Below are 17,968 nucleotides of genomic sequence, written 5' to 3'. Positions count from 1 at the left end.
CAGTCTTCTATCTTTTTGTAGTTTTCACCACTCTTGTCTCTTTTATTAGATTATAGCACTTGTCTTGCATGTGCTCCCTACATCCAAACAGTGTGTGACCTTTACTGCTGAGTGCCATATTTGCATAGGCTATATTGGAAACACATTTATTTGTGTGTACAGAATACATGACACTGAAGTTAAATTTCCCTGTTTACCAGACTATATATCTAGGAAGTGCTCAAAAGAAGAGAGTAAAATGTGTTCTTTCCTCTAAATACATGGCTACTATTTTATTATACTGTTATTCTTGGGAGACAAAAAATAAAATGTGACGGCTTCTTGATGCAAATAGTTCAGGAGAGTCTGCCATAACCCTTCTGAATGGGCCTTCCCATACAGTAATATGAGAAAATCTTGATTTTTAAAAGCTAGTGGCAGCAGTCAGTTCATACTTTACTTTGAACATGATGACCAGACTTAAAAACTTTTTAAAATCTGTTCTTTTTTGCTGATGATAATTTAGATACATTTATTTATTGCTTCAAAAATTACTATAACCATCTACTCTGAGCACAAATCAATTTATGATGCCTATATCCTACTGGTCAAAGCATTTCTAACACCAAGTGTCTCATTTCTGCATGTAACAAGGATGATATTTCGATCAAAGAATTTCTAATGTTCATCTTCTCTTTTTCCTTCCTTCTTTAACTAGAAATGAGAACATTTGGGAAACAAGCTGAATTGTGATAGATCTTCATCATAATTTGAAGCTTGTAGCTTGTTTGTATGTAGAAAATAAGACCTTACTTGGAGCAGATCAGCTGCAAATTAGCAAATATGCAGTTATTGTAGGTTTCCCAAATGACACAGGGTTGCTTTATATTTAAGTTAAATAACAACGATTCTAGTGAAATAGTTTATGCAACTGGACCCCCCAAAAATTCAATCTTCTTGTTCACTAATTAACCAATAACAAATAAATCTGGGGTTTGGGACTTTTTTATGTGTCGCTTGTCTTTCATCTATGTAGACATCAGAGAATAACAAGAATGTAGTATCTATGCTAGTAATGCTTTTTGGCTAAACATTGTGGAGTATCAGCTACTGAAATACCCAAACTTAATTTATCATATAATATTGGAATTTTGGGTTGTCTGGGTTCAAATTCTCCAGAAAATAGCTTTGAGTTTGGTCATGACAACAGAGGAAAAGGAGGTGACAGCTCTCCATTGTTCTTCTGTTTGCTTGCTTGCTTTTTTTTTCTTTATGCTGTATAATTTAGCTGAATTCATAGTCTTTCAGGCCTGTGCTTTTCTGTAACAGCAAAACAAACTCAAATGTCTGGACTAAAACTAGGTTTTGGACTAACCTCTCTTGTGTGGAGACTGGATTACATAGCTAGCTAAATGTGGGCTTACTGTTGTCCACTTGAAGAGTGTTTTTCCAAGGTGGAGCTGTAATTAGCCAACTCAGCAAATGCAATGCAGCTGATGTTCAAGATAGGAGGAGGTGTAGACTAAAAGCCCTCAGGTAAAAGCCCTCTTATCTGTTCTTGATCTTTCCTTACCTGTGAAATTTGTCAGGTTAAATTTTGTCTGGCAAACTTCAAGACAACAAAGGAAGCCAAGCTTTGTAATGCTACCAAGTGCCCACAGAAAAGTACATCACACAGTAGGACTGAACTTCCTGATACAGATCTTGGATTTACCATAACTTTTATGGCCTTCTAATATATTGAAATTCAGTCTCTAGTGAATATGCAGGAAGGCAAACTTAAATCATCATAACTTTCTTCCTTACATTCCAGATGGTTTCTATAGGCTTCTAAGATTTACCTTCAACATTGAGTGTATTTGTAGTTTTAAAATTTATCATAAAAAATTTTCTGCTAGTTGCTTTGGAAAAGCACTGTAATTTCTTTAATGTAATGGAAATTCAGGGAAATGTATTATATCTGTTCTATGAAACCTAAGCTCCTATCCAAAGCTTCATTATTTTTACTGAAGGATAAAAGAAAAGTAGGTCCACAAGTACTGACCCGGGATATGGAAATGACTGTGTCTGAGCTACACTGTCTCCCATATTTAGGAACAAAGTCTTGTATAAACAGGTGGCTGGTTTATGCCGTCATTGTTGAAACCAACACTGGAGTCTATTTTTTAACTAGTTTCTGCCTTCTTTCCCACTGTTATTTCTGTGGTGAAAATTGGTATTTCAAAACTATTCATCATTGAAGTTTACCAGTTTTGCTTTTCCTAAATACTCAGCACCACATGAAACACCTCAGAATCATGGTCTAAACTAATCTGCATGAGATTAAATTAAACCTAAAATTGCTGTGATCTTTCTTTATATTGTAATGTTTAAATTAAAACTTAATTTAATGCTTCACAGAGAGTATCACAATAAAAGTATGACTTGCATTGTGTTATTTCACAGTATTTTGAAGGGAGTTCCTTGAGACTGAAGTCCTGTAAGACTGAGTAAAGATTTTTCAGAAATGATAAGTAATCATAGAGACTGTTCCTGAGTTTACAAAGAGTTTTAGAGGTCCTCAAGTTGATTTGACAGAAACCAGGTTAAATGCATGTACTAAAAAATAATATTGTGGCTATCACGAGATGAGCTTAGTTGATCAGAGCACAGTGCTAATGATGTCAAGATTGTAGGTTCATTCCTGCTATGGGCCATTCACTTCACTTGGACTTGATGATTCTTATGGACCTCTTCCAACTCAGATGATTCTGTGATTAATGGGTTGTTATTTTTCCTTAAATTTTTTCTTCATTTGTTAATGACTATTTTTAAGATTTTTGAAAGCCCACAATTATTGAAATCGATATTCTGAGGGTTTTAACAGAATAAAAAAAAAAGTAGTCACAGTAGTTACATTATAGCTTTCTGATTATTCATGAAGGAAATTTTTAAATTTTTTTTTTAGGTGGTATTTTCTTGTTTGTGTTGTGTCATAGATGTTGATTTTCTTTTTGACACAATATTCTTCTGTATGTGGAATTTGTTTTAAATAATTGTAAGAAAATGGGGCAAATATAAATGATATAAAATTTTTATATCCCTATTTCTGCATTACATTGTAAACTTGCAACATTTGATATTTTGAAAATCAACATTAAGCAGTATCTAGGACTGGAATTTAGGAACTTCTGGATAGGCAAATGTGACACTGTTTTTTCTGGTGTCAGAACTAACTACTAACTAACTACTTTAGTATTTTCTGGTTTTTCTCTCCAGTTTGCAAACAAATGCACAGTGTGAAATGCACGCTGGCCACAGTATCATCAAGGAGATTGCTACTAAATCATGCATTTCGTGACGCGTTCTTGTAAGTGTACAGCTCCCCAGTTACAATTTAAAAGCGCAATCGTATGAGCTGCAGGTCACAATAGAATTTTTTCTTTACCTACTCCGAGATCAGAATCTCGGGGTAGAGACACTCTCAGCACATGCGATAAGAAGAGAGAGAATGAGGGGAGACGGATCACTACTTGACTTCCTTCGTGTTATTTTTGGATATGAGTAGCATTCCTCCCCTTACACACACCCTCCTTTCCCCCAGCCCCCATCTCTTACACGCGTTACAAGCTCATGCAAACACTCTCACGTACTCTGCAGCAACAGCAAGAGCAACAGTTGGACTGGAGCCAGAGGACTTAAACTCCGCTTCCTCATTGCCAGCAGGCTTTGTTCTTTGGACTCAGTCAGAACTAGGGAGAACGTCTTCATTGCCGGTCGTGGTGGTTGGAATTTGGCAGTTCAGCTGTCTATTAAATTTTTCTGTGCTCCTCTGCGGACTAGGCTGAATTTAGTGCAGCAAAACTAACAGCCGGGGCTAGTCAAGAAGTCAAGGACCCAGAGACCATCAGCTCTCAGCCTCTTTGCGGGGGTGGGGTCCCTCTGTGCCACAACGGTAAGTGCCAGCATTAAATGTTTATAAAGCTGCAGGAAACTATAAGGTGCTTTAGCTTACTACAATAGAAGGGAAAATGTACGTGAGTGAATCATACAGTGTGTGCTGTTATAGTGGTCTTGGAACAGTGCCTAGCAGTAAAATGTTCTTCATTTCTCCCTTTCCAAAAGGCTTCATAAGAATGTATCTGTTTTAACAAAATTCTAAAGTGTCTGTACAGTTTTGGAAAGGTTTCCAAAATGGCTTTATTATTAGGTTTTCTGCAAACCTGTTTTGTTTTGAACTATTTCTACAAAAAATACAGAATAACTTTGGCAGAGTAACTCATTTGTTTTAAGTGCAAGAGCTGAACCTGGGAAGTAAAGGTGTTCCATCACAGAGGATATGGGCAGAACTAAAGTTCAGGAGGATGGGGAATGTAAAGGGATGATAGGCATCCAAGGACAAGTTTACAGGCACCCAAAATAAGTTTGTTTTAAATGACTGGCATTCATTCAGAGCATATCCCTCCCCCTTTCTTTCCCCAGCTATTAGGAGCAAAGTGAATCTCTTTTTAAAAACAAAAAGCTTTGAGAGTCTACTGTTCTAGGGCATGCAAGTGAAAACTAATGTACAGTGTAAAAAGAGTGTAGGCTTGAATAAATGACTCTGAGAGAGGACAAGAGTCCTGCAAAAGAAACTGTTTTCCTCCAATATGCAAAATGATTTAGTTGTTCTTGCTTTTTCAAAGTGTTAAGACTGCTGCCTTTTAAGTTTACGAGCAAAATTATTTGCTTTGTTACAAAGCCTTTTTTTATCTCTCAGTATTGTCTTTAGGAAAAGTTTTATGATGGTTAGAACAGAGGCAGATTAATCCAAAGGCGTTGCTTTCAGAAATGCCATCTAGCTGTCAAAGGAAGTTCACTGCAGGGACCCATTTGTTTTAAAAGTACTGATAAGCCCTGCTATCAGCGTGCTATTATGTCTTGCTCTGTGGGTTATCTTAATAAAGTGATAAATTAGAAAGCCTTGAAATCCAGAAAGTCAACTGTATAATAAATTTGACAAAGGGGAAAAGACCAGGTGACTGAATGTACTTATGTACTTTTAAAACAAAAAGACCAAGGAAACCTTATAGGCACAATAGACCTGAAAGGGGGGGGGAGGGTGGAATTCCCTTCCCTTGCCTTAACTCTGGCTCCATCAGTTACTTCAAGTAGTTATTCAAATATTTTTTGTTGACAAAGTGCATGTTCCCTCTATCCAGTTATTAACTGCTGGTGATCAAGTATTTGTGAAGGTGAATCTAATCACATGAAAAATATGCTGAATGAGCAAATGTGTGCTTGGGCAAAGTATAGCCTTCACAGTCAATTAACTGTTTGTTTGAGGTCTATATGTTTGTATTTTTCTAATTTAGAAACTCAAAACCAAAGCTTTGTCGTTATGACTTTCACCCTCCGTTTGGGAGAATACTCAGTTTGGTGTAGTAATTGTTAAAAATTATCTGCTAAATTATATTTCTATTGATTGACTGTGAAACAGTGCTCAGCAGCACAGTGTGCAATTAGGATGTTTGGGATGTTTAGTACACTTTGCTTGCCAGGTACTAAGGCATTTCTTTCTGTAGTAGTTACTAGCTCTATTTATGGCAAGTTATTCACTGAATGGAAATCACACACTAGAACTAATAAAGATTGTTTTTCAGAGCTAAAAATGGAATATTGTTTTCCTCAGTTGGACCCCCCTCTGCCAATGGCACCATGTCAGGTTGCCTCAGCAGCTGCTTTCAGTTTCACAATTTACATGGGTGCTATAATGACATTTTTTCTCATTGATGTGGTGGAAAATTTTGACATCTTTATGCTGGTTTTCCTGCTTTGATATGTTAAAGCATATTTTCTATTGACTGTGAGGTTTGGCAATGAGTGTTGAGTTCAGAGATGGGCCTGTACCAAAATCCCTGGATTCCTACATCCATGAAGTATAAGAAGGTTAATAACTGGATCCAAATGTCTTGGCTCTGGTCTATTCCTGTTTTAAAGCGCATCGCTTTGGCCACATGTTTAAATTGTTTTTGAGGTGATTAAGACTGAAAGAAATCTTTCAGGCTCCAGACACAGTTTTAAAGAGGAAATGGCATTTAAGAATCTTACAGTTATTTAAGCAAAGCTTGCTCATTTGCTGTTTAAATGTGACTTTTAGGGGCCCCCAAGGACCTACATTCCCTTTCCTCTGTTATAACTTTAGATGTAAGTAATATTTTGGAACTCATGAGATGTGCTGAGGAAGCTAAGGTGGTTTTGTGCCTGTCCTTTCTATTTGCTCAAGGAGACTGGTGAAGAGGGCCAGCAGCATACATTCAGGTAATGCAGATACATCAAAATGGCTTTTGATCCTGACTGATCTGCCTATAAGCTTTTAAGAAAGTGCCATGCATGTATATACTAAACTGCAAAAAATTGTGGTGGGCCATGGTAAGAAATACTGTAATGGGGTGTAGGAGGCTGCACAGATTGCTGCTGAAATGGTGTATATTCTGCTTTTTTAATTGTTCAGCTTCTCCTGCTCTGGCTAGCTTAATGGATTTAGTGGCTCTCTGTGAATACAATTACATATGCATCTGCCAGCTGCTTGTGGTATCCCTGCCTCAGCAAGAAAAGCTGTTCTTTGGCAGTGTTGGCTCACTGTGCTTTGTGGTACACAGCACTGATTTATTAGGCAGTAGATGCATTTTTTTTCTCTCTTTCTTGAATGATTGAACTATGATGTCACTTTTTGTCTTGACTTAAACCTTTTAGAAAACTTTTTTTTTTTTTTCTGCAGACTATTCTCTTAACACTAGGAAAGAGAGAAATATCTCAGTGTTTGTTGCAGGGCAACTCTGTCTACCCCAGCACATTCCAGGGCCACCGAATCATTTGTGGTGAGAGTGATTCAGATCTGGTTAAGATGATTTAAAAGAGAGGTTATGGGCATACTGCAGTTGTGCATTTAAGAAAATACAGAGAGTTTTTACTGCCTGATTGAGACCACATGGCTCCAACTTAGACTTTTTTTTTTTTTTTTAACATGGAAATCATTGGCTGGATGTACTCAAACAATTTATTTTTTTTTAATTGCCTAGAGGCTGAGAGTTTGGGTCATAGCATTTAATGGTAAGGTCAGGGTTAAAACAAATAGTTTTTAGTGTTCCTTTGAATAAATGAAAAATAGCTTCTTTGAATATTTTGCATGGGATGAAAACATGCTTCTCTTAAAAGAGAGCAAATGAATCTCAGGAATTCTTTTGGACATTACAGGGTAATTTGTGACCTGATTTGAGAGTGAGAAGGATAGAGATAAGGGAAGATCTCCCTGTCATAAATCACAGTAAATATGTTCCACTCCAAATATATTATGGAAAATAGGAAAAGTAAAAAGGAAAAACCTTTTTTTGTTGCATACAATTTAATTGCTTAGTCTCAGCATTTTGTGCTGCTCTTAAGAGGATTGAAAAGTTTATATAACCAAACTCTTTTCAAATTGTTGTAACTATTACATACAGTCTATGCCTACTATGAAGAATGAAATTGTAATAATCTATATTCTTTTTATGCATATTCTTTATTCTAAAATTCTCTTAATAAAATCTTGTTCTTCCCTCAGTTAAAATCTTGTTCTTCCCTCAGTGCTCTCACTTCTTTCTTTTCAATTATAAGATCTTTCCCATAAACTGGTGCATAGTTTTGATGTAAAACTTTCATCAAAATTTCCCTCAAATAAGAGTATTAGATTATGAATGTTATTTTATATGGATACTTCAGAAGTGAGAAAAAATTCCAAGGTGTTTAAAACATAGACTGCAGATCAAAAGTTACAGCGTTGAAAAACACGGTTTATTCTTACATCTGCTTGGAAGATGAAGTAATGATGAAAGGCAGTTCATACACTAATTCACTGTAATTTATCTAGAAATAATACAGAAGTCGTATTCTACAACAGGAAACCAAATAAACAATAGTTATGAGCTTTTCGCTATTTTTAAGGATTGGGATGGTAAATTTAGCTAGGGGAAAATGGGGAAAAAGAAGAAAATATCAGTCATGTAGCTGTGTACGTCCCTTTCAGTTAGTTCCTTGCTTAACATTACACTTAACATTACATCTCTCTCAAATTTACAGACCATGTGTGAACTTTGTTCTTAACTTTAAAAAAGTCTGAGAACTAAAAAAAAAAACCAAAACCCAAACATTAACCAGAGTTCATGAATCACCATTAGTTAATTTCTGCCTCACATAAACTACAACATAAATGTTTAAAAGTTATTTGCAGATTTTTGTAACTTTGGAGTGCATAATGCAGGTGGTTAATTATAATTATTTCTGAATAACTGCAGTGAGAATTAATCAGAGGTCAAAATATGTTATTACGGTGCATTGACATTCCTGACTGTGGTATGTTAATTCGTTGCATCAGTGTTCAGTTTTACTGAGTTAATGCATATAAAATACATAGAATCAACTAGATTTGGTTTTATACTACACAATCCTAATTGTACTGTGGATAAAACAGTACAGTTTTTCTAGAAATACACAACGAAGCATGGCCTTGAAGATGCCCAGTCTTAAAAGCTGGGATCTTGTGCCTGAAGTCCTTGAAAAATTCCAGAGTCCCACAGTGCTTTAGAAATCAAGTGAGGCAAAGGTGACAAGATTTTGCTGTGTTGTACAGGTGAAAATATTCCTGTATCTTCACATATATACCAGAATATCCTGTTCTTTGAGACATCTTTAGGCCAGCTTTTATAGGGTATGTACATATAACTGTGTACAGTTGTTCATTTGTTACTACGTTAAAAGTTGTCATTCTTCCTACATGGTGACTACTTATATTTTTTTTTTCTGACTGTAATGCTGGTGCAGTCTACACTGCACTGTGCATATATAAAACAGACGCCCTCTCTTTAGTCAGTTTTTCAAACAGGGGAGAGAGGTACATTGGGAAAGGAAGTAAGAATCAAGGAATTCCAGGATTTACAGGGGTCATAGCAAGCATATATAAACTTGAGTCATTGCAAAGAGGAGTAGACCTTAAAGCAGTCTTGAGTGGTGATCCTCATCCTGTTGGATTCCTAGGGAATTTTTGATTTTCCATTAAAACCTGCTCTTGGTATTGTTTCTTATTTCAGGTTTCATAATGGTTGTGAAAAATACACATGATATTCTTAGAGGCATGGCTGGCTAGGCCTGTATATGTCAGTAGTTAGGAAGAATCTTGAAAATTTGAAAATAATCTTAAAATGAATGCTTGGAGGAAGCAGGCACTAGTCATAATTCTGCAAATAGTCACCAAAGCATAAAGCATGGGTACATTCATGCTCTAGGATCATACCATATTTACAGCTGTCCAACATGGATCTAAGTTTACCTGATAAAGCTGAAACTAAGGACTGAAGTGAGAGCTGGGCTGTGTCGTGCACCTAGTGAGGTGTGTAAAGGCACTTCAACTGACAGCTGAGCAGATAGCATAAGTTAGTTGTTATTATTTGAAGGTGATGACTAGTCCTCAGACCTGGCTTAGGAAGTGAATGTAATCCTCTCGTAAAGGAAGATTGCTTGTGTGTTGTAAACTGTACAGTACTGCAGCAGTTAACCCCAATGACAGGTATCTCATTGTATAAACTGAGCAAATGAGCAAATCAGTCAGATTTTGCCTATGGAATGTAATTTCAGAAAAGGAATGCTATGTGAAGGATGTGGAGGAAAAAGTGGCATAATTTTTTGGTAGAACTGAGGCTCCAAAGACAGGCAATTTTCCTTCCCCACCCTTTCCTTCTGCTGTTTCGACCAGACCTTTTTGTATAACACACTCTAAATTTGTCTTAGGACACCACAGATGTTATCCCAGCATCCAGAGTCTTGAATCTTATTTTACATCTTCTAATGGATAACTTTTTGCTATATCTATGATTCTATTTGCCTCTGAGCTAGAATATAAGAAATGCATAAAAAAATATGCATGCTACAGAAAAGTACTGTTGCTTGTAAAAATGAAGGCTATTTACATAGAGATCAAGCCCTTTTTTTCCCCACAAGCAACTGTGAAAATTATCTTTGATAATATTACATTATGAATCAGAACAGGTATTATCAGTATTTTGCTAGTTAATGTTGGAAATTAATTCAGAAAGCTTCCAGTATCCTGCGGACCAGAAGGCGTAGAAACTAACTTATTAAAATTCTGTCTGTAAATACATGAAATAAACACAACTGTGTCAAATGTGTGTGAATATAGGACATTCTAATCTTGAGTTCTTTGATGATGATAGTTTCCTCCATTGACATACTAGCCTTCCAAGACCTGTTGCCAATATTGAAAACCGTGGTCAGAGCAGGTCTGAGGTGCTTGTTCTCTACATCCTATGGCACTCTGAAGGCTGATGCCAGTTGCTTCAGGCTGAGTCTCACTGAGTAAATTTGACTGCAGTCATACTTAATGCAAGGCACTGACAAAACAGCTGACAGCTTCCTTGCTTTGTTGTCAGTTACCGAGCTACTGAATTGACCCAAATGAATCAAGTATTTTGGCTTCTGCTCAGCAAACTTACACTGACTGTCTCTAGCTTAGAAATAATCAAGTAGTAAGAAAAAGGGAGATGATAGTAGAAATAGTACCTATTCTTATATATATATATATATGAGATATATATATATATACCTTACCCATGTAAGAATTGAATCCTTTTGTAATGGCTATGTAGAGTTTAATTTTGCTTTTAATTTGATCTAGTTTAACTAATGTTGCAGATGCCAATTAAAAGTTTCTGTTCATCTACTATCATGTAGTACTGTCTTCTATAGGCATCATTTAGTTGTGCCTATAAAAAGCACAGTGATGGCAATATATATCACAGTTGATGTAATAGCTTTCTACCTTTCCAAACATTTGAAGATGTTTGCCAGTTTTCAAGGTAAACCAAAGTTCCATGGTTACCAGTTCCGTGTGTTCAGTATGAACAAGAATATACATCCTGAATGGAGGTTTCCTTTTACTTATTTTTGATTTGCAAATAATTAAGGTTTCATAATTTAATAATATTGGTTTATTTTCTGTGGACTACAGTGGTTGGTCTCAAACAGTTTTCATATTCTTCCCCTTTTTAAGTATTATGGTTCTGAGAAGAAGTATTACTTATCTCTTGTGTCAGCCTTGAGATGCCACTAACTCGCCACAATTGTATTAAATGCAATCTACCTTATGTGTTGAATTCAAATTGCATAAATCCAATTTCATCCTTATAACTTTACATATTTTTTTCTTACTTTTAACTCTTTACAGTCCTTCCCTCAAAGTTTAAAATGTTATTTCACTGGAAGATTATGCATGGCAATTCTGGAATAGGTACCCTTTCCCATGAATGCAAAATAATGACAGCATACTCTTTGAAAATCCATTTTTGGCTGAAGGAGCGTAAGTGATAGCTAAGAGCGGCATTTCAGTTATAGGCACTATGCATTCCATTTCAGCTAGACAAGGAATCATGTTAATCCTACAAGCCTCAACAGTTCTTTGTGTTTGAAAAATGTTCAGCATTTCATATGGGATTATTAAATGCTTTTTTTTTTTTTAACCTTTTTTAACCATCTTCATTGCTTTTAATTTTTTTCTTTTCCTTCCTTTCCATGCTGATCTTTATTTCCTGTTAAATACCAGAAGTGATAATTATTTAAGCATAGGTCTACATATCCCAAGTGATGGTATCTTCACTCTAAGTGAACAAAGTTACAGCTATTTACTGCACTTAGGTGCATGACTGCCTTCAGACTTCATGGAAGGTAGCCACATAAAACCTTTCTGCAACAGGCAAACACACCCCTAAGAATGAAATTCCAGTATTTTATTAGCATGCAGGGCTGTATTATAACTTACATCCATCTCTTCATGCCAGTCTGCTAGCTTCCAAAAAGATTGAATAATTTTATGGCTAGCAGTACATCTGGTGGTGCAAGGTCAGCATCTGCTCTTGTTGTAGAGACATGGTCAGTACATAGAAGGTGGCCTTCAAGTTGAGACAGTAAAAATTGACTTCTGAGACGGCTCTTACCTTTCTCGGGAGACAATGGACAAAGTGCTTAACCTCAGTTTCTCAACAGTAAAACATACCTAATTATCTCACGTCAAATTACTGTTTCAGTGCTTAAAGACCTGTTCATTGAGCTTTTCTTTAGAGAAACATTTTTATTCAGCTATTGCAGACACAAGAACATTTATTGTGCAATTAGATTCTGTCTAGACTGTTGTTAACATGTAGTCCAGTGCTTATATTCAATAAGATGTGCCATGTGCTAGACCTGTGGAAAATTATGGTGAATGTTCTTACTGAAAATGCACTTAAGGGTATGCCCAACCTAACAGAATGAGAAAAATGGGGGAAGAAATGGTGGAATAAAATGAGGGAGGCCTGGTATGCTGCTTTAGTGGACTCTTCCAGCATGCTCTGAAACTGAGAACAATCTGAATGGAGCCAGGAATGTTGTCCCTAATACCATATGTGTGTTTTTGCTGAAGCACTAAATTTATCTCTGTTCTCTTATGCCTTATGTACCACTACTGTACTCTCAGTACAGGGCTGGATGCATTTGAGGACTACTTTTTAATATGTTTGGGATATCTTTCTGTAACTTTGTTTAAACAAATATTTGAGGATTCTTCATGGAGTATAAACCAGGCAGAATTTCCTGGATTAACTTTGAAGTCCATTTTGGAGAGAAAATTTGTATCTGTGTATTACCATGTATAGCAAAATCCATTAGCTACAGGGTGAAAAATACAGAGCAGCATCTCTACTTTAGAAATCTAGCATTCTGATTTTTGGGGGAAGAGATGATAATCTTTGCATGAAACAAAACAGCAGATAAATCAATTTTTTTTTGCTGGCACAACTACAGACACAAGAGAAGGGGTCTGCTTGACTTACTGACAAATGAATTAGTGGAACAATCTGAAATGCAGATATGTCTACTACACTTTGACTTCAGGGTAAGATGTTCCAGGCCCCAGAAGGAAGTTGTACAAAACCAGTCAGTTTAATTACTTGTCAGAATGAGAGAAATTATTGCTCAGTGTCTGGCTTTTCATGCCCTAAAACTATAGGAACTCCTGTGTAGTAACTAGTTGAATGCAAAAAGTGCATGTTTCAGGTGCTGGGGTTTTTCTTCTGTTCAGTGCTGAATTCTTCTGTATAACGTCTGTCATAGTTCTGTCACAATCCTCTGAAAGTATAAAATTCTCAAAGGGTGGTAAATGAATGGCTTTGTCTGGTAATCATTTAAACTTGAATTGCATTAAATAATTAATGAAAGCATCTACAGTAATATTAAACACAGAACTGTAGAGCCAGATATTATCAAACATTTTATGACTGTACTTGATCACTCATCACATTTATAAACTGTTTCGTCTTTGTGCTCCGACACATGAAAACGGCTTCCAGGTTTATTGGCAGTGGAGGCGAGATATTTCAGTGGAGATCAAAATGTAGAAGATACTTCAAAAGAAAAAAAACCAACTTGCTGTGAAATACGAAACCTAAAAATACAAAATGAGAAAGTTACATGGAATGTTAAGGTTATAAATGAATGTAAGTTGATCTTTTACTCCACTTAATTCTTTCTGTCACTTCCTGCTCATATCGTCTACCAATTTTAGTGTAGTCTTCTACAATACAGGTAAATGAATCACAAAACTACTATGGGAGCATTTTTCTTCTGTATCTTTCTTCTGCTCATTTGCTTTTTTTTTTTTTTTTTTGCTGAGTAATAATAGAGAATTGAATTTGTAGATATGTCAGAAGACCAAAGAATTTTCATTTTCGATGCATTTTAATTAATTTTGGAAGTTGTAGACCAGATTATAACTCCACAGAATCCACAGGTTTTAGTTTGTGATTTATTTTTTTTTTCTGAGACCAATGAAACCCAGAGAGGTTATAGATACTTTAACTACTGTATTTATGAAGCAAACAACCATTTTCCAAAAGTAAATGGTATCATTTGGGACAAAGAACAAGTGGGAATTTGAAACTATTCAGTTATTTTGCCATAGCTTGTATTTAATAATATTGAAAAAGAAAATATTGTACTATACATTATGGCGATATCTACATATATATATCTATATATAAACAACTGTTGGGTTATTACAAATTGGAGGTATTTCCAATGCAGTATCTTTTTCCCCCTAATATTTTCAGGCTTTTATAATTAAATGTTGGGGTCTTATAGCTAAGGAGAACAAATTTCAGTGAAGGGAAGAGCATTTAGCAACCTGAAGTTGAAAGTATTTTATTGTGACACAATATTGGCTTTAGTCTGAAGGAAATTTATTTCAGTTTTAACGTGTAATGAGAGCTTGAAAAAAATAAAATACAGTCAAGAGCAGCCATCCAAGTTGTTCAGTGATTACGTTCATTACTGAAATACAGAACTGTAATTGGAGCAAAGAGTTCTTTTGATTCTTCAGCTGTGCCAGAAAGTGCCTATTCTGAATTTTCAGGAAAGTAACAGTTCTCAGTCATTCTGATTTATCCTTCTTAAGTGTAGCTAATCTGTAAGACAGCAGAGTTATTTCTTAGGCACTTGCAAAGAGACTCCAGCTATGTTGGCCCAGACTCCCCTGGATCTCAAAACCCCTTTTTAGATTTATCCCAACGGCTGAGTTGTAAGTGGTGGTAGTATGTATATGTGGCAGGAACTCAGTTTTAGTCAAATAGTTTATATAAAATTTTCTTCTATGAACATTCAGATGTCAGGTACAAAATATTGCTCCAGAAAGTGAAATGAGAATGAATTGTCCAAGAAGAGATGATGTAGGGAAGTTGATACATTATTTTTAATGAATTGTAATGCAGTAAGTTTTCTAAATATTCTGAAGAAAACGACTGATGTAAAGAATCTCTCTAAATTAACCTGCAGTTATCTAATGAAGCCAACAGCCCTTGACAATATCTTACAAATAGAAGTGTTGAAAACTTAATATCTTAAGTTGCATATTATTATTCCCAGATTTTTAATTAATGCTTTTTATTCACATGTACGAACATGGTCACATAGGTTTTATATGTATATATATGTCCAAATTCATTAGTTATAGAGATCGGTCAGTGAAATGAATTATTTTTGAATAAGTAGCTTATGTGTCACAAGTAATCAACATTCCTGTTGTAAAGAAGGTGGTTTGCAGTTCATAAGGTATAAGTGGTCCTTGAATTGCACAGAATTGTCACTCTTTCTTGATCTGATGATTGCAAAAATATAGAAGAAACTGAATTATCTATCTACATCTATTTGTCAGTTAAATTGCAGTTTCTGAAAGTGACACTTCTATAGCACAGGCTTGTGGCCAAAGAGGGAAAAGAAAGTTCTGTAAAGGGTTTCTGAAAATGTGAAATCTGCAGATTTCACCTACATCTGGACAATGCTTTTGTCTTAATAAAACATATATTTAAGAATAGTAAGTACTTTGTATTTTGCTAAAGGACAAAGATATGGGAAAAAGATTAATCTTCTGCGGCAAAGGGTAAAGATACATCAACATAGGATGTGGAGTGGGGTTTAAGCTTTGGGCTTCAAATATGGAAAGTAAGTTATTCAGCATGCATTTTGGCATTCTGTTATTTCAGAAGGTTGACTATAAGATAAATAATATTGTTTTAGTAGAAACTTCTTCAAGAGATATTTGTTCATTCTGGTTAGAGAAGTAAGCATACAGATTTTTCCTTTAATGTTGACTGCTTTTTGACCAGTTAAAGAAATATGATCTCCCTGCTGTTCTTTTTGAATAAAAACAGCTGCACAGATGTCTTTGATCTGCATGATGAAACAGGATTACCTGAAATGTGGTATCTCATTTGGATACCGTTGATACATTTGCGAAATATCATTTGCGCCAACACCACAGTGCAGTCAACAAGAGTCACTTCCCTGTTTTCTTTGCTGTATTACATAAATGTACTTATGAGATTTTGAAGCCAGATAAACAACAGAAATGCTAGATACTTTTTGTTGTTTTTATGTTAAATATTTATGTATCTTCCTTATAATCAGAAGATACTAAAAAATCACTAAAAAAATAGTGAGCATATCCAATTATATAAAAAGTTACTCCTGCAAGAAAGTAGTGAACATTACTTTAACCTCCTACACAGCTTGTTATTACAGAAATGTATATTAATCAGAAATCAGTATGTTTGGATTGCATGTAAGTCATACAGCAGGTACATCTTTTCTACACGGTATAATATCTCTGATTATGTACGGAAAAGATTAGCATTAAACTTCTGCATTGTAGGCATGGTGTGTAATTCCGTTTTATTTGTTAAATCTCATAATTGTTCCCTTTATATCCAGGTATTTAATTTCTGCATCGCGGCATGCGTATCTTCCAACTTCTATAACACTGCAGGATTAACACAGAGGCATGAAATTGACAGCAGTAAAATTTTTCTAAATTAGAATGTGTTTGTTTTATAAACACATTATTTTCTTTAATTTTTCATAGTACATAATCAAATTATGATTAATGTAAAAAAAGCTCAGTTTATTTATTTAAATTACTGTTCATGCTTCTCTCACACCAAGGCAACTACTTGTAAACTCCCAAAAAACACTGCAATCCACATATGAATCTAAATACAGCTGTAAGCATTCCATTAGAAAGCAATTAATAAAAATATCCATTTGTATTTCAGTTCATATTACAATGCTCACAGTAGTGTTTTGACTATGATGCTCTTTTAAAAATATAACAGGAAACTGAGATAAAAGGACCTGAGGAAACAAGAGGTAGCTGCCTCAGTTAATAATTTGTAGGAGTGAATTTCAGCAACTTGAGAAAAATATATTTTGTATCAAAAATTCTTATTGTGCCTAGGAATAGTTTAGCAGTAGCACAGTTGAAATCAGCAGCATGCATTATACCACTGCCAGAAAAATGAAAACTAAACACTCTTAAGTGTTGAGCAAATAATTTAAAATTCTCTTAGTCCAAAAAGTAAAAGAAAAGTTCTCTGAAAGATTTGGTGTATGGAAAGTTGTATGGTTAGAAATCTTTTCTTTGCTCAGTGTTGTGTTCAATTTTTATACTTTCTAGCATTGATTTTGTGTTTTCTTGTGTGAATATCTCTATCATTCAGGTAACTAAAATCTTCCATCAAAAATATCTTCTTTAAAGCTTCTATATTTAAAAGCTATGAAGGATGGCCAACATTTGCAAAGTCAAGGACAAGATACAATCTTGAAAAAAATAAAAATTTCTAAGCTAATTCTGTGATTTTAAGACAGAACAATCACTTTTTAATTAGGTGTACACATCTGTGTAGGGCTGTGGAACATTGCAGTACCCAGAGAGAATGACATGAGCTACAGGCTATAACTCTGAGCATCTTGTCCGAAGCTATCAAAATCTCAAGCTAACTTTCAGATTATTTTCCCAGCTGAAACAGAGTAGAATCCTTGTTCCATGGGTAGGTGAACGGAAAGAGGCTTGGAAATCCTACACAAGAATGTAGGGAAGATATTTTCCTAATGACAGAAATAAGCTAAATAAATCATCTTTGGAGTTACTGCAGGTTACAGTCAGTGACAGGCCATTGCTCACTGATCTGGAAGCTTTGTAGCCCATGGCTCAGCTGGTCTCATCTGTTACTTCTGTACCCCTCCACTTTGCGTCTTTGCACAAAACATGATGCAAAGCTTCTCTTCAGAGGAAGCAGATTTAACCTGTAGGAAATGGTAGATGGAAATGTTGATAACGTGTCTTGAAAATACAATGAATTTGGTATTCTCTTGCCATTTCTCTGGCACTTTAGGATGACAGTTTTGGTCTCCAAGTACCAAATTGTCTGATTTGCCCAGGTGGATGTGAAGTCCTCATGGAAATTTGTGAGAGCTGGGAGAACACTGTGCAACATCTGAATAATCAGTTAAGTCAGTTAAATTCTTGTACATTGCTTATAACATAACACACTTTTCATTACAAAATTGACTTCTATAGCTTTCAGTATATAGAGTATATATAGTATATAGAGATATTTTT

General features: G+C 35.3%; 1 protein-coding gene across 7 annotated transcripts in view; it reads left to right on the top strand.

Annotated features, from left to right (window-relative positions):
• The window catches only part of PALLD (palladin, cytoskeletal associated protein), a 186,345-nt gene that overhangs the window by 40,880 nt on the left and 127,497 nt on the right, over positions 1-17,968 (top strand). The window contains exon 1 of one of the 7 annotated variants that reach the window (XM_086890297.1): positions 3,238-3,913. The exons of the other annotated variants lie outside the window; for them this stretch is intronic. The gene's annotated coding sequence lies outside the window, so the exon portion shown is untranslated. Of the gene's footprint in view, positions 1-3,237; positions 3,914-17,968 lie in introns of those variants that run through there. 7 annotated transcript variants of the gene reach the window in all.

The sequence above is a fragment of the Cyanistes caeruleus genome, chromosome 5 (genome assembly GCF_971803275.1).
Source record: "Cyanistes caeruleus chromosome 5, bCyaCae1.hap1.1, whole genome shotgun sequence".
Classification (NCBI taxonomy): domain Eukaryota; kingdom Metazoa; phylum Chordata; class Aves; order Passeriformes; family Paridae; genus Cyanistes; species Cyanistes caeruleus.
Note: the sequence above shows the minus strand (reverse complement) of the source record. Positions and strands in the feature narration are given on the sequence as shown.